Source organism: Callorhinus ursinus, unplaced genomic scaffold, assembly GCF_003265705.2.
Source record: "Callorhinus ursinus isolate GAN/ISIS: 27379988/994484 unplaced genomic scaffold, GSC_fseal_2.0 scaffold7, whole genome shotgun sequence".
In the NCBI taxonomy this organism is placed as follows: domain Eukaryota; kingdom Metazoa; phylum Chordata; class Mammalia; order Carnivora; family Otariidae; genus Callorhinus; species Callorhinus ursinus.
In genome coordinates this window covers 39870939-39885446 of record NW_027397069.1, presented here as the reverse complement: position 1 = coordinate 39885446, position 14508 = coordinate 39870939, and the positions used below count along the sequence as shown (strand labels likewise).

The 14508-nt window shown below is 38.9% G+C and overlaps 1 pseudogene; it reads right to left on the bottom strand.

Annotated features, from left to right (window-relative positions):
* Window positions 1-300: 300 nt before the first annotated feature.
* On the bottom strand, window positions 301-1228 carry LOC112826586 (cyclic AMP-dependent transcription factor ATF-1-like; annotated as a pseudogene).
* Between the last annotated feature and the right edge of the window lie 13280 nt (window positions 1229-14508).

Genomic DNA, 14508 nt, shown 5'->3' with positions numbered 1-14508 from the left:
TTCATCTTATCTGCCATTTTTGGATTTTCGTTATTTAGAAAATTGAAATTGCTGAAAGTTCATTTCCTGCTTCTTGAGTAGGTTTAATTTTTACAGAGTTTCCAGTTGTGCCAGTAACTTCCTTGAGGTCATTTTCCACTTTATCTTCTGTCACCAGATCTCTTGCATAAGATATTTATCTTTGAGTTTTAAAAGCCTAAATAAAAAGCTTCATTTTTGACCTTTTAATTTATAAACTCCGCTAAGAAAAGAAATCCATCTAATATTTAGGCAAGTCCGCAAAAATATTTTCTTTCTTAATCAAACACTTTTATGGGAATAAAGATCCTTCAGAGTTTTTAACTCTTCTATTAGAGTTTTGTTTTGATTTTCCAAGACTGCAACTCGATTTTCCAGGCATTTCACATACTCTTTCTTCTTTCTGCGACATTCTTGAGCAGCTTCTCTTATTCTTGTCTGGAATATTTTGGCTGTTCTTGCCCCTCTACTCTTCTATAAATTTTTGTATCACTTGTTAAGTTCTTCAAACAACCTGTTTGGGTTTTGCTTGGAACTGCATTGAATCTGTTTTTCATCAGCCTTATTTCTCTTTTCAGCTGGGGGTCATCTGTCTTAGCTGTTTGAGACATGAGAGTCACAGGGGCCGCCATTACCACAGTCTGGGGCAGCGAAGGAGCTGATGGTGTGGTATAGATCTGGTATGTCTGCATATCTCCTGATGCAGTTTGTACAACCACCTGGTTGCTGGGCACAAGTATTTGCTGTCCATCAGAGGTCTGGGCATACTGGAGAATTGTTGTACCTTGCTGAGTACTGCCTGAATTTGTCATGGTTCATGTCTGAAGTCCCTGTACTCCATCTGTGCCTGGACTGGCCAGTTGTAAGGCTCCATTTGGGGCAGTGGCAATGTACTGTCCACTGCTAGTTTGATAGAGGGGAGTTGGAACAGACATAGAAGTGACAGCAGAAACTCCAGGGTTTTCTCTGTCTCCTTTTCTGCCCCGTGTATCTTCAGAAGATCTTCAAATTTTTTTTTGTAAGATGGGTGCCGTGCTAGAATCCCGTGGGCTTTCTGTGAGGAGCCTGTACTGTCTGACGTGTCCTGAGACTCCTCACTTTCTGATAAAGATGATACCTGTTGAGCAATATGAGAAATACGAGCTCCCTGAACTGTTGAACCAGGCTGCAGCTCTGCCTCTAAAGTGTGACTCTTGTGGGAATCTTCCATGAGGAAATGTGGCTGCCGCCTCACCGCTTTCTGGGGCGGGAACTTCCACTTCCCCCTCCCAGGTGGATCCGAATTCTCTACCCACTTCCCCACCCTCTCACGCGGTGGGGGACGTGCCTCTGTCTCCGGTCAGGAGGAGTGGGGAGAATCTGTGTCACTTAACAGCCAACTGTCCTAGGCTACGGTTTCCTCAGCAGTCAGGGCCGCCACTGGCGGCATGATCTACATCAGGCCAACCACTGAACTTTAAAGGGGAAAAAAACCGTCTTAATTATGTCTTCTCTTTTGATAAAGAATTTCTACTTGGCTGTCAATTATGAAACATCTTAATAAGCAAGATGGGTTTACAATTGTTTGAATATCCATTTTTTTGATTGTACAAATAATAATAAGATGAGATACACTTTCAATAGTGAAATAAAATTTCAGTGATGAAATAAGCTTGACAATTCCATTCAACTCAGAAATACAGTAAATGAACAGAAAACATTTTTTTTTTCTGCTGAAATGCATGTTTCTCTAATCTGGATTAGCTTATATGCATTTGGTAAATAGGGTGGTGATGTCAGCATAACATGGAATGTACACTATGTTATGTCCCAGCCTGTCAGTTTTATAGCTGTCAGATGTGAACTTTTTCACAGTTGAGAAGAAAGTCTTAACAATTAGGAAGCTTTAAAAAAAAAAGCTGAAAAATACTGCAGAAGTGACTTCCTTTCCTGCAAGAAAGTGCCTTTCTGGTTTAGTAGCTTCAGGAAATGGGATGATCTCCACTGTAAAGCTGTCTGGGGAAGCTGCAAATGCAGAAGCAGTGGATGAGAATACATTTCTCCAATGTTGAAAAAATTAATGAAGAAGAATATACCTGGAACGAACTTTTAATTTTCACATAGTTGGCCTCTATTAGAAATGAATTCTGCAAGGGTCTACACCTCAAAGTAGAAGCACATGACGAGGGGTATAAGATTCAAAGAATGTATGGAGGATGATTTTAGGTGAAAATGCCAGTGGAGGCTTACCTGTGCTAGTGGATTTGTCAGGATTGGGATTGGTTTTGTTTGTCTTTTGGCTACAGAGTCCTGTGGGTTTTGACTGGTCTATCACAATCCTGTTTCTCTTATAAGAATGTGAGGTTTTTCAGAAAGGCATAGTTGGCCATAGAGCAGAAATGCCTCTCCTTTGCCTGGGAAGATTGGAATAAAACTCTCTTAGTGCAAGGGACAGCGATTTCTAAAATGGCAAAGCACTATAACCAGTTCATCTTATAAGCTATTATGTAGATAAAATGAGATTACATATATGATTTATAACTTTTAAATCATTTTATTTTCTTGTTAGGAAATCTCTCAAGAGTAAGAGTCTCTATTAACCCTGCTTTGTCATTTTTTCTATTCAACAAATCTCTAGAAAGTACTACCTCTGTGTAAAGCACCGTGCTAGGTACTATGGATAAAGGTAGCAAAATTGCCATGGTCCTGCCCTTGCGGAGCTTACCTGGGTTGGGGGGAGATGGAGTTAAATAGGATAATCACAGAAATGATTGTTTAGTCAAAAGCTATGAAGGAAATGAACATAGAATATACTGAGTATGTAGTAAAGCATCTTGATCTTGACTAGGGCATTGAGGTGGGCTCCTCTGAGGAAGAACTAATCATGAATTGGATTAGCCTGAAAAGGAGTTAATTAGGTGAGTGTGGGTGCACACATGTGCAAGCCCATTTCAGACAAGAGCCCAGGTTTATTGCAGACAGGGAAGCAGTGTGTACAGAGGACCTATGGTAGAGAAGAGGATAGACACTGGAGAGAAGGCTCATGTTCCTTCGGTCCCTGAAAAAGAAGGGTATGACAGGTAGGGTCCAGACCTGGCAAAGCCTTGTGGTTTATGGTAATGATTTTGAGCTTAAACCTAAGAACAGTGGAACTCACTGAAGAATTTTAAGCCATAAAATCAGATTTGTATTCTGAAAAGGTATTTCTTGCTGTTGAGAAGGACAGATGATGAAGATGCAAGAAAGATCTTGTGGAGTCTAGTTAGAGGCTATTGTAGTAGTCCAGAAACTTTTCTTCAAGAGCGCCATGCTATCCCTGTCATTTTGGAACAGGATGGTGGCAGTAGAAGTGCAGAGATGTAGGAATTTAAGATCTGAAATCAACTGGAAAAGCTATATTGGATATAAGGGGGTAAGGGGAGGACAATAAAGATTACATCTACGTTTCTACCTTGAGAAATTGAATTATAGTGATGTAGTTCATGGAATTGAACACTAGAGTTCTGGGAAAAAATAGTGAATTTGGTCTTGGACATGTGTCTGAGGTACCTTGGAAATTTCCAAGTGAAGATGTTGAGCAGCAAGTTGGATATATAGATCTGAAGTTCAAGGAAAGGTTTAACCTGGGTTGGAGTATGAATTTATGAACACTTGAGTTGATTGCTCAGTGAATCCATGTGCCCTAATGAGATTGCTGATGGAGAGAGTACAGACTGAAAAAAATAAGAAGGCTCATCTTCAAGATACCACCAAGAACTAGGTAGAGGAAGATGAACCAGCAGAGAATTTGAATGAATAGAGAAATAGGAGGAATGTACGGCATGACTAGAGGCAAGCAAAGTGAGGATTTCAGGAGCCTTGTTCTCTTTTCATGCTGATGGGAATAAATGTTTCAAGTAAGAGGGACAGAGAAAAGAATTTATAGTGTAGGTTTCCTGTGTATTAGTCTCTGTGGATAGAAATTGGCAATGATTTAAGTTGTATGAGCTCAGTATAGACCTGGTTTCTGACATACATAGGAAGTCTACATTTTAACACTTCTGTGAGAATTACTTTCAATAGGATGGCTTTCTGATAAATAAGATAACTCTTTCAGGAGTTTTATATATAGCAGGGCTGCATTCTAGCTGTATGCCTCTCTAGCTGATGCTTATTGCTATCTTGGTTAGTTATAATTCCCATTTGATATTTTGTAACTTAAAAATGGAATTATAAGGCTAACCACTATGAACACACATAATATTAGACATAGAAAGAGGAAAACCAGTTAATAAATATAGATATATTCAGAAATCAAGGAAGAAAATATGTATAGCCACTTTGTCTGTGTCTAGTGCTGGTCATGTGGCTGTACTTGGTATTTATGAATTCTTTCTTCCAATAGCCATTCCATGTTCTTTTTTTTATATATTGGTATCTCAGCTGATTAGATTTCTCTACTTGGTTGAGTGACTCAAAACCTTAATTCCTGAAGGGTCAGGGAATTAGTAGTCCTTCGTGCTTTGGGTTACTAGTGTGTCCCATTAACTTTTACTCATTGGACTTGCACTTTCTGATTCCATATATACTTCCCCTTTTCTCCACTGTACAGAAGCAACACAATTTCCCTCTTAATACTAGGGGTCAATTACCCTAGAAACATCAGAAACCTCATTTTTGTCAGTTAAGTGGCATGAAGAATCAAATGTGGCTGGGTAGCCATCCCACCCTCTAGTTAAAAGGAAGTCTTGTTTCCTGGTGGAAGTATTCCTTTCTTGGGAACTAAGACATCAAAAATAGCAGAGCACAAAGATTTTGGGACATGGGAAGCAAACCCTTAGCAAGAATCACTGCCACTTCCACCATCTAATTCTCAGAAACCACGTGTTGTTTGCTGGTTAAGAGCATGCATTGTATTTTTAGGACAGCGCTTATGGTGGATGTTGTGAGGCATTATCCAGACTCTCCCTTGAAGAACAAAATGCCCATTTCCTCAGCTGCTAGGGGCGTTATTGGCAGAGAGCCCTTAGCTTTTAGCCCCTTTTGGAATTACCTCGGCTAAAGAGGGCTACTTCTCCCAAGGTCTCATCCCTTCCTAGGGCCTAGTGCACTGAATGACTGGTTAACATGGGAGTATAAAGGCTTAGTCCTCTTGCTCCAGCTCTGGACAGTTTCATCTTCAGTACTCTACACAGAGTTAGCTGAGGCTTCTGTTGGGCCTATATTGCAACTCAACTTCTGTCTCTGTTCAATCCTACTTCCTTCCATGTCTTCCATAGGCACTGATTCCAAGACGTCCTATGTGCTGATCAGATTGTCAGAGTCAGCTTAAGTCCTCAGGCTAAGGAACCCGACCTGCGAGAGACTGTAGCCCACAAGATAACACAGTTAACCATGTAACCCGAGTTTTCAATGGGCCAGTCCACTATTCCATCAGGCCACCTGTTTGGATATTCAGGGTAAGACCAGTGAATCCTGCGGTTGTGAGTTTATTTCCTTTCTCCTTTTGCTGAGGAATGTGTTCCCTTGTCAGAAGGAATGGCATGTGGAGTAACATGAGGGGAATGAAATACTCCTTTAGTTTATATTTGTTGTTGCTGACAAAAGCATTATAGGCAAAGTAGGTACAGTCATATACTGAATAGGCATACCTTTCACTAAGGGTAAATCAGTGCTCCCTCCATAATGGAAGAGGTCCAGTGTAAGCAACCTGCTACCAAGGGGCTGACTGGTTTCCCTAGGGAATAGTAGTGCCCATTGAGGGCTCTGTATCTCATGGGAAAGATATACAGTGTATTCCAGTTAAACCCATGTTGTTCAAAATATGTTCAAAATGTTTATTTGGAATTATCAGAACTCTTAGGCTCTTACGGGCAAATATATATATATATATTTATGTGTATTTATATATATGGGTATTCTATATATATATGTATTCTACATATATATATATAGAACCTACATATAGATATTACATATAGTACCTTCTGTATCTTTGATATAAATATTCTTCTTGGTTTTATATTATTTTGTCACTTAGCTACAATAATCTCCAGTGATTACCATCCACTTTTGGACATTCCTTAATTTTGATTGATGTCCATGTGATTAGAATGATCTTAAAAAAAAACCAAACTATGCACTGCCAAAATAAGGAAATACATAAAAATTGAGTTTGAATAGTAGATCTGTGAGATTTCCCCCTTCTTTTTACTTTCCTGAATTTTTGAATCTCTCTTATGAGCAGGTAGCTTCTTTATAGTGGGAACCAGAGGATTGATTCTTTCCCCCAAACAAAACTGTTCTTCTCCCCACCCCCATATAGGAGTATATGATGTTCTAAAACATTTAAATGATACTTTAAGAAGATGGTTTTCCTTTTTCTTTTTTTCAACCCATGCTCCTGGTGGCAATTTACCATCTGTGTATGCAGGTGTGGTTGAGAATTGCACAGGAACAACACTTCTTTCCATATTCTGCTGTAGTGACATTTGAATTTTTTTGCAAGTTTTTGTTATGTTGCTGGCTATTCCTGTCGGTTGCTAGAAAGTGAAATGCTTTCACTGTATTATTAATTACCTAGGCAATGATTTAAGAATATATTTATACCTTTTTCATTCTTTCATGAAATTTTATAAAAATTTTATCTTGCTCTAGCACAAAGCAATTATCTTGTTACTTTGTTACCACAATTACTGAAATTAATATTCATCTCCTTTATAATTTAATAAATAAAAAGGACTACATACAGCATCTACGATACATACCTTGGAAGGGATGTGTAATTTCAATATGACATCTCTCCTTTTACTCATATGGTTTTGTATCAATCAGTCATTAACAAATGTTCATCAGGAAGCATTCCTAGGGAAGTGGCAGGTTGAACTTTTCATAAATCTCAGTTTTATGTGACTAAAGCATAAGTTAAATGAATCTGCTGCAGTCTGAAGCTTGGAGCATGGGGAAAGTATCCATTGCTTGTGGCTTAAGGCTGAATAGGCAAGGGGCTCCCTACAAAATATCACTGGATTCTGAATAGTTTCACCGGTTAATGAAGGCAGATTTCTTTGCTTGATCTTTTAGAGTGGTTTAAATAACATAGGTAGTTCATTAAGAGTATCCTATCTTTTTTTTAACTCCATTAGTTTTATGTTCACTGACCTCAAGTAATTGAGAAGATTTAGGGAGATTTCTTCCATCTTCCAAATATCATAATTTAGGAACTTTTGATTGCCAACACAGTCTTGCTATGAAATCAAAGATTACCCTATGGTTACAAAGGATAAGATCTTTTTGATCTATTCAGTGCAGGGTACTTGATCTCTTTAAATGTTTGGTGTGGAATGTAGCTACCCGGTTATGTGTTTAAAAGACATATTGGCTAAATCCTTGTTGTAGCAATTGTATTTTCCATTTGAAAGTACTGAATCAAAAAAAAAAAGTACTGAATCTTCTGGAACTCGATAAACTTCTGTAACTAAAAATTAAATGACTCCCCCAGCCTGAGATTCCCCTTATAAAAAGTGGAAGTTCATGAATTCCCCCTTTTCTGTTGAGGTCCACTTGGCACAAAGGCACCTGAATCCCATTATCCAGCTGAAATAAGCATTTTTGTCCTTGCCTGGGGTAATGGGGTTGATGAACTGTTTGGCTTCCAGAAAGGAGGAGAACTCCTTTGGTAAGCTGGTGCATAGGAACACACAGTGCCCTGAAACATTTCTGTGGGTGGGAAGGATTTATGCCCAGTTCTTTTTTATTTCTTTAAAGATTTTATTTTTATTTATTTGACAGAGAGAGACAGCCAGAGAGGGAACACAAGCAGGGGGAGTGGGAGAGGGAGAAGCAGGCCTCCCGCAGAGCAGGGAGCCTGACACGGGGCTCGACCCCAGGACCCTGGGATCATGACCCGAGCCGAAGGCAGACTCTCAACGACTGAGCCACTTTGGCGTCCCTATGCCCAGTTCTAAAAGAGACTCGAATCTGTTATTAACCTACCTTCTTCCTGAGGCCTTTAATCAAACTATACCAAGTCTGAAGCAAGAATTTTAAGCACTTTGCTTTTGAATGGATGTAAAAGCTTTTAAATGCTGGATCAAGTAAGAATTAGACTCAAGATAGGCTGTTCCAGATTTTTACCCAAATAGAACTCTTGGCATCAGCTTCACTGGCTTAAATTGTGCTTCTGTTGGAAATGAAAAGCAAATCAGAAGACATCAAATGGGAGTCCCATTTTTGGATATACCAACTCTCTGTTGCTCTGCTATAGCAACCTGAGAGTCTGAAGAAAGTAAAAGTTAAAGGAGAGAAAATGTAATTATGTCTCTGTGGGCTCGTGAGCCTGTTAATGAAATTTTGCTTTTCTAAAGTAAGCCTTCCTATGAGGCAGCTTTTAGAAATCCTCACTCTAGAATATTGCCAGCACAGTTCTGTTCTTGTGAAAAATTATATCACTGCATTCTTCTCTCCCTCTTTAAAGGAAATATTTTTCTTCAATTGGCTACGCAGACACAGGAATTTCAGCTAGCATCAGACTTCATGATGTCTTTAAAATACTGAACAATATCTCTTATTGCAAGGTTATGAATGGTGGGAAAGCATTTAAATTGAGTAATTCACTGACAATGTGCTAATAAATGTTGGTATTCCAAAAATGTAAAATAATAAGGAGGCTTATTTTAGGGCATACACGTTTGAGAAGGTAGTGTGCTGCATAGTATGTGCTAATTACAGGGGTCAATCCAACTAGACAACCACTGAGTTGCAAACATTTCTGCACAGAATTTAACTCTGACTGTTGCTCCCAAACGTGAACCACCACAGTGATGTGGGTGCGGGGACACTGGGAGGTTTCTTTGAGGAGTGTGCAAAGTCATAAAGAAACCCAACAAGAGCTATTAACTTTCAAAATGGCTTTAAACATGCCATATAGTTCAACCTTGCTTCATACTGATAGATATCACACAAAGAATACCTTAAAACAATTTGCATGGGTAAACAAAAAAAGGCGGGGGGGGTAAGCTGCAAAGAAAATGAGAAGTAGTGTGAAAGTGTCCAAATGAGATTAGAAAAAAAAAGAATGAAGAAGCTGGCAGAAGGAGCCTATCCACTGCAAAGCTTTGAGCTGACTTTTCACTACGGCTACAGAAAAGGTTTTGAATCTTGCACTGAAGAGGTTAACAAGGGGAAGCCACCCAGAAAGGCATGATGGCACCATCGGCCACATCACCCTGACTGATTGACATTTGTGGAAATCTTAGCAGGTTTCATAAAGGCAGCCCCAAATCAATCTGAATGTTATGTGAGGATTTCAAAAGGCTGTCCTGAGGAAATGAAAATAGTTGAATAGATGGAATTGAAGATTATTTCCAAAGTCATTTACAATGTCATTTATGCAAACACAGGAAAGATATAAGAAAAGAAATATCGCCAAGCAAATCAGATAACACACCCACATACACACATACATATTTTTAAACTCACATTCCTTTTAATAATTTCACTATGGTTTTGGTTCTGGTAATCACTGTATTAATTTAAGTTTTGGAATAGAATTAGGCAAGCCTGTCCTTGGGTAAGAATGAAACTTAGTGGAGATTTTTGCTCTCTAGGTTCCTTTTCTGGTCACTTATTTTTTAGTCTGACTCTTGATTTTAAGCGCGCAGTATCCTCATGGTATCTAGGTTAGGTCTACTTCTCACTTGTAGAGCTTATGTGTCTCCCCACCCAACTTATATTCAGGCCTGTCTTTCTCTTTCATTCATTCATTCAGTCCTTTCACACATAACGTGACTGCTTCCTTTTATTTTGCTCATGTTCAAGTGTGCCAGTGTTGTTTTTTTTTTTCTTTTCCTTTTGCTTCACGGCAATTGGATGGTCTAATTTACCAAAAGACATTATTGCATGTTGATGGATTAATGTTTTATACCTTCCAGGGAATTCTTGAAGATATGACCTTATTCTCCAATGCCAACATGTTAATCCCCACTTTAATAAAGGAGCAGGGACACACATAATAATCACTTCAAATCACCTGTGTGACAGCCAGTCCTATCCAAATGTGAAATAGTCTTAAGTTAGAGAAGATTCTTATGGGAGTCTGGATCTTGGAACTTTCTCACTGATTTTTTTTTTCTTTCTGTTGGATGTAGCCGAGGTGGTCCCAAAGGTTCTTTTATGGTTGTAGGATATACCATGGTCCTCTTCACTGGAAGTTATGTGGTTACAGTTTGAGCCATGCTTTTTATTTTTTATTTTTATTTTATTTATTTGTTTATTTTAGAGAAAGAGAGAGTGTGAGCAGAGGGGGGAGGGGCAGGGGAGAGGGAGAGAATCTTAAGCAGCCTCTACACCCAGCACAGAGCCCAATGCAGGGTTCCATTTCATGATCCTGATATCATGACCTGAGCCAAAAATCAAGAGTTGGATGCTTAACCCACTGAGCTACCTAGGCACCCCATGCTTTTAAGCCTGAGAATTTCAGAAATCTGAATAAAGAGCTCTGAGAAACATTACATGGAAAAAACAATCATATAGGACATGATAAGTGGGATGGCATGGTGGGTGGAATGTCAGATGTCAAGAAACGTGAGTTGTGGCTCTGGCTCATGTATGGCAAATCTAGTCTATCCCTTAATCTCTCTGAGTGAGATTCCTCAATTGTAACATGAGGTGGTCATTGATGCTTCTCTATTGGTCCCCTGAAGCTCCATCAAATAACTTAAACCCACTGGATTAGATGACCTCCTAGACCTTTTCCAGCTGTTCCAAACCTCATAAGTTTTGATATTTTCCTATTAGAAATTAAAACTGAGGTTCAATGGGATAATTTTGCCTTATCAGTAAGAGATACTTGTGGATCACAGGAACCCTTGTTTACTCTGACACATCCTTTACTCAGAATCCTATGGTTGAGCTCCTGCCAGGGTTTCTGGAATTTAAAATCCTTCAAGCTATTAATAAATACTTGGTATTTTGTCTCTCCAGGGCACAAACTCCTTTCTCCCTGAATGGACATGAACAAGAGAAACTAATATTCCTATTTGCCTGAGGAGTGATCTGTAGAAAGTGAGATTGGGGCTTTCAGGAATCAAGGCCTTCCTTAGCTGAAAGCCTTGTCTCACGCCTTTCTCAGACAGTACTGACTGGGCCAAGTGGGCGTTTCTTGACTGTAACAAGAGACAAAGAAGGACACTATATCTTTGCAGTTTGTCTTTATTTGGGTACAGCTTCTGATATTTTGGGTTTGCCATTTCTTCAAACTGCCTCACTTTTTCAGGTTCTTCCTCTGTTTCTTGTGAGTCTCCCAGCTCTTGAAACCCTCTCTCATTCCTTGTAACTTTTCCAGAGGTCAGTTTGTAGCAAGGCCACATCCTCTAAGATAACCTGCTTTTCTTTCTTTTTTTTCCCCATAGCTCTTTCAGGCTCTGGTTCTTCTAAGTATCAGCTCTTTTAAGGACACTGTTCAGTTCTCTAGATTAGCTTTGGGGAAGCAAATCTGTATAAATACTCGCCATAATTTTAACTGCCCCCTCAGCAACTTTCTATTTTTCTCTGAGGTGGAGAAATGGTCTGTTGATTTCTCCTTTGGCTCAGAGTATATTCTCAGATACCCAAAGGATTCTAGAATGCTACAATTCTCTCTTTGTGGTGGATAATTCAGGAACCTAGGGAGCTTGGCATAACTCTCCAATTTATATTTACTTCCTTGGGCAAAGCAACACATAACGAATCAAGACTCAGAAACAGCTCTGGGCTTATCATAGTTCCCTGAGGTAGTTATACAAAGTAAACTCTAATAAAGATCATGGGTTATACACATAAGAGCAGCTTAAATTCATGCTTCATTTAAGCTCATTGTGATGAGTGGATATTGGTTGTTGTTGCCTTTTCCCTGTGGACCAAAAGATTAGCATTCATTTCAGAGTAGTGTAAATTGTTCTTCAAGACATTTAAAAGATGAAGAAAATCACATCCTTAGGGATGACAGGTGACTTGGACTTTGGACTTTCTGAGTGAGTGTGTTTATAGTTTTTATTGTCTAATCATTCAAAGCTGAGAGGTGGGAGGGATTCTAATTAGGGACATTTCTTTGGATATGGAGCATGTATCGTAGGGATAGATGTCTCCTCCGTGTCTGGTGCATTGCTGGGACTTTTTCTGAGGTCATTAAACCACTACCTACTTTTCCTTGAAAGAAAGAATAATTCAGTCATAGCCCTGGTGAAAAGATTAGGAAATTATCTTGGTCAATTTGGGCTGCTACAACAAAGTACCATGGACTGGGTGGCTTGTATAACAACAGAAATTTATTCCTCACAGTTCTGGGGGCTGAAGTCTAAGATCAAAACATGAGCAGATCTGGTGTCTTGTGAGCACCCATTTCCTGGTTGATGGATGGAGGTCTTTTACTGCAACCACAAATGGTGAAAAGGGCAAAGGAGCTCTGTGGGTTCCCTTTTATAAGGGCACTGATCCCATTTATGATGACTTTGCCCTCATGGCCGAAACACCTCCCAAAGGCCATACTTCTACACCATTACTTTGCAGGTTAGGATTTCAACATATGAATTTTGGGAGACATACACATTCATTTAGTGCACTGCAGAAATACAGTTTGATGTAGTTTTGCTGATTTTGTGGGCAGATTAACTGCATTATTAAAGGACTTCAAATTCTTGTCTTTGAAGGCCCATTAATGTCAGGTGTTGTCTTCCTAATTCTATTCATTTTCAGGCCTTCCTGTCTGTGTGGTACAGGTCAGTTCTATCCAGGCTCCATGTTAATCATCAGTAAGACAGGAATTGAGTATTAGAAGCCTTATCCACTAGCAGGTGGAGTCTGGAACCCTTCCATATATACGTGGCAGTGTGGAAAAGACTTAGCTTCTGACATGCTGCAAAACAGCTCTGAACTGTGACATCTGATTGGCACCCACCCCCTAATCTCTTCCAGGTGTCAGGCAATATCAATCTAAGATCTGGGTTTTTTTATTCTAATACTTCAGAGATTTGAAACTCATTATCATTTCTGATAGCCAACCTTATGGTTTAAAAAAAAACAGCGATATTGATGATGGCTCAGTTTTATTTAGCACATTCACTTAGCACTATGTGGAATGAAATTTTTCAATCATTTTGTGTGGATTATCTCATTGCATTCTCACAATAATCCAGTGAAATATTTTATCCTTACTTTACAGTTCAGAAAATGTAAGCTTTGAAAGGTTAGTTAACTTGCCTGATTTTACGTAGCCAGTAAGTTGCAGAGCCAGTATTTGGAAACAGATTTCCTGACTCTTGAGCATACAGTAAATTTAATTAATTAATTATACAAAACATCTTTTAACAGGTGTTCTTAAATCTTTTTGTTATTGAAGTATAATTGACATACAATGTTATATTAGCTTTAAGTGTACAGCATATTGATTTGACAATCCTATACATTATTCAGTGCTCACTATGGTAAGTGATGCCACCATCTATCACCATAGAAGTTACTACAATATTATTGACTATATTCCCTGTGCTATACTTTTAATCTCCATGACTTATTTTATAACTAGAAGTTTATACCTCTTATCTCCTTTATCTCTTTTACCCATCCCCCTACCTACCCTCCTCTATGGCAACAACCAGTTTATTTATTTATTTTTTATTTTTATTTTTTATTTTTTAAAGATTTTGTTTATTGAGACAGAGAGAGAGAGAGAGAGAGAACATGAGTGGGGTGAGGGGCAGAGGGAGAAGTAGACTCCCCACTCAGCAGGGGGGAGCTCAGTGTGGGGCTCAGTCCTGGGATTCTGGAATCATGACCTGAGCTGAAGGCAGATGCTTAACCGACTAAGCCACCCAGGCACCCCAACAATCAGTTTATATTTGGGAGAGTTTGGCTGCCTGGTTGGTTTGTTGATTTGATTGTTGTTTAGATTCCACATATAACTGAAATGATATGGTATTGGTCTTTCTCTATCTGACTTATTTCACTTAGCCTAATACTCTCTAGGTCCATATGTTGTTGCAAATGGCAAGATTTTATTCATTTTTATGACTGAGTAGTAGTCCATATCTATCTATCTATCTGTCATCTCATATATTCATCAATTCATCTGTCAATGGACACTGAGGTTGCTTCCATATCTTGACTGTTACAAATAATGCTGCAGTAAGCATAGGGGTGCATATATCTTTTCAAATTAATGTTTTTGTTTTCTTTGGGTAAATACCCATTTATATACTGGATCATATGGTATTTCTATTTTTAGTTTTTTGAGGAACTTCCATACTATTGTCCACGATGGCTGTACCAATTTATATCCCCAATAGTGCACGAGGATTCCCTTTTTTCCACATCCTAACAATGTTTGTTATTTCTTGTGTTTTCAATAGTAGCCATTCTGACAGGTGTGAGATGATATCTCATTGTGATTTTGATGTGCATTTCCCTGATGATGGTTATGTTGAGCATCTTTTCATGTGCCTGTTGGACATCTGCATTTCTTCTTTGGAAAAATTTTTATTCAGGTTCTCCGCCCAT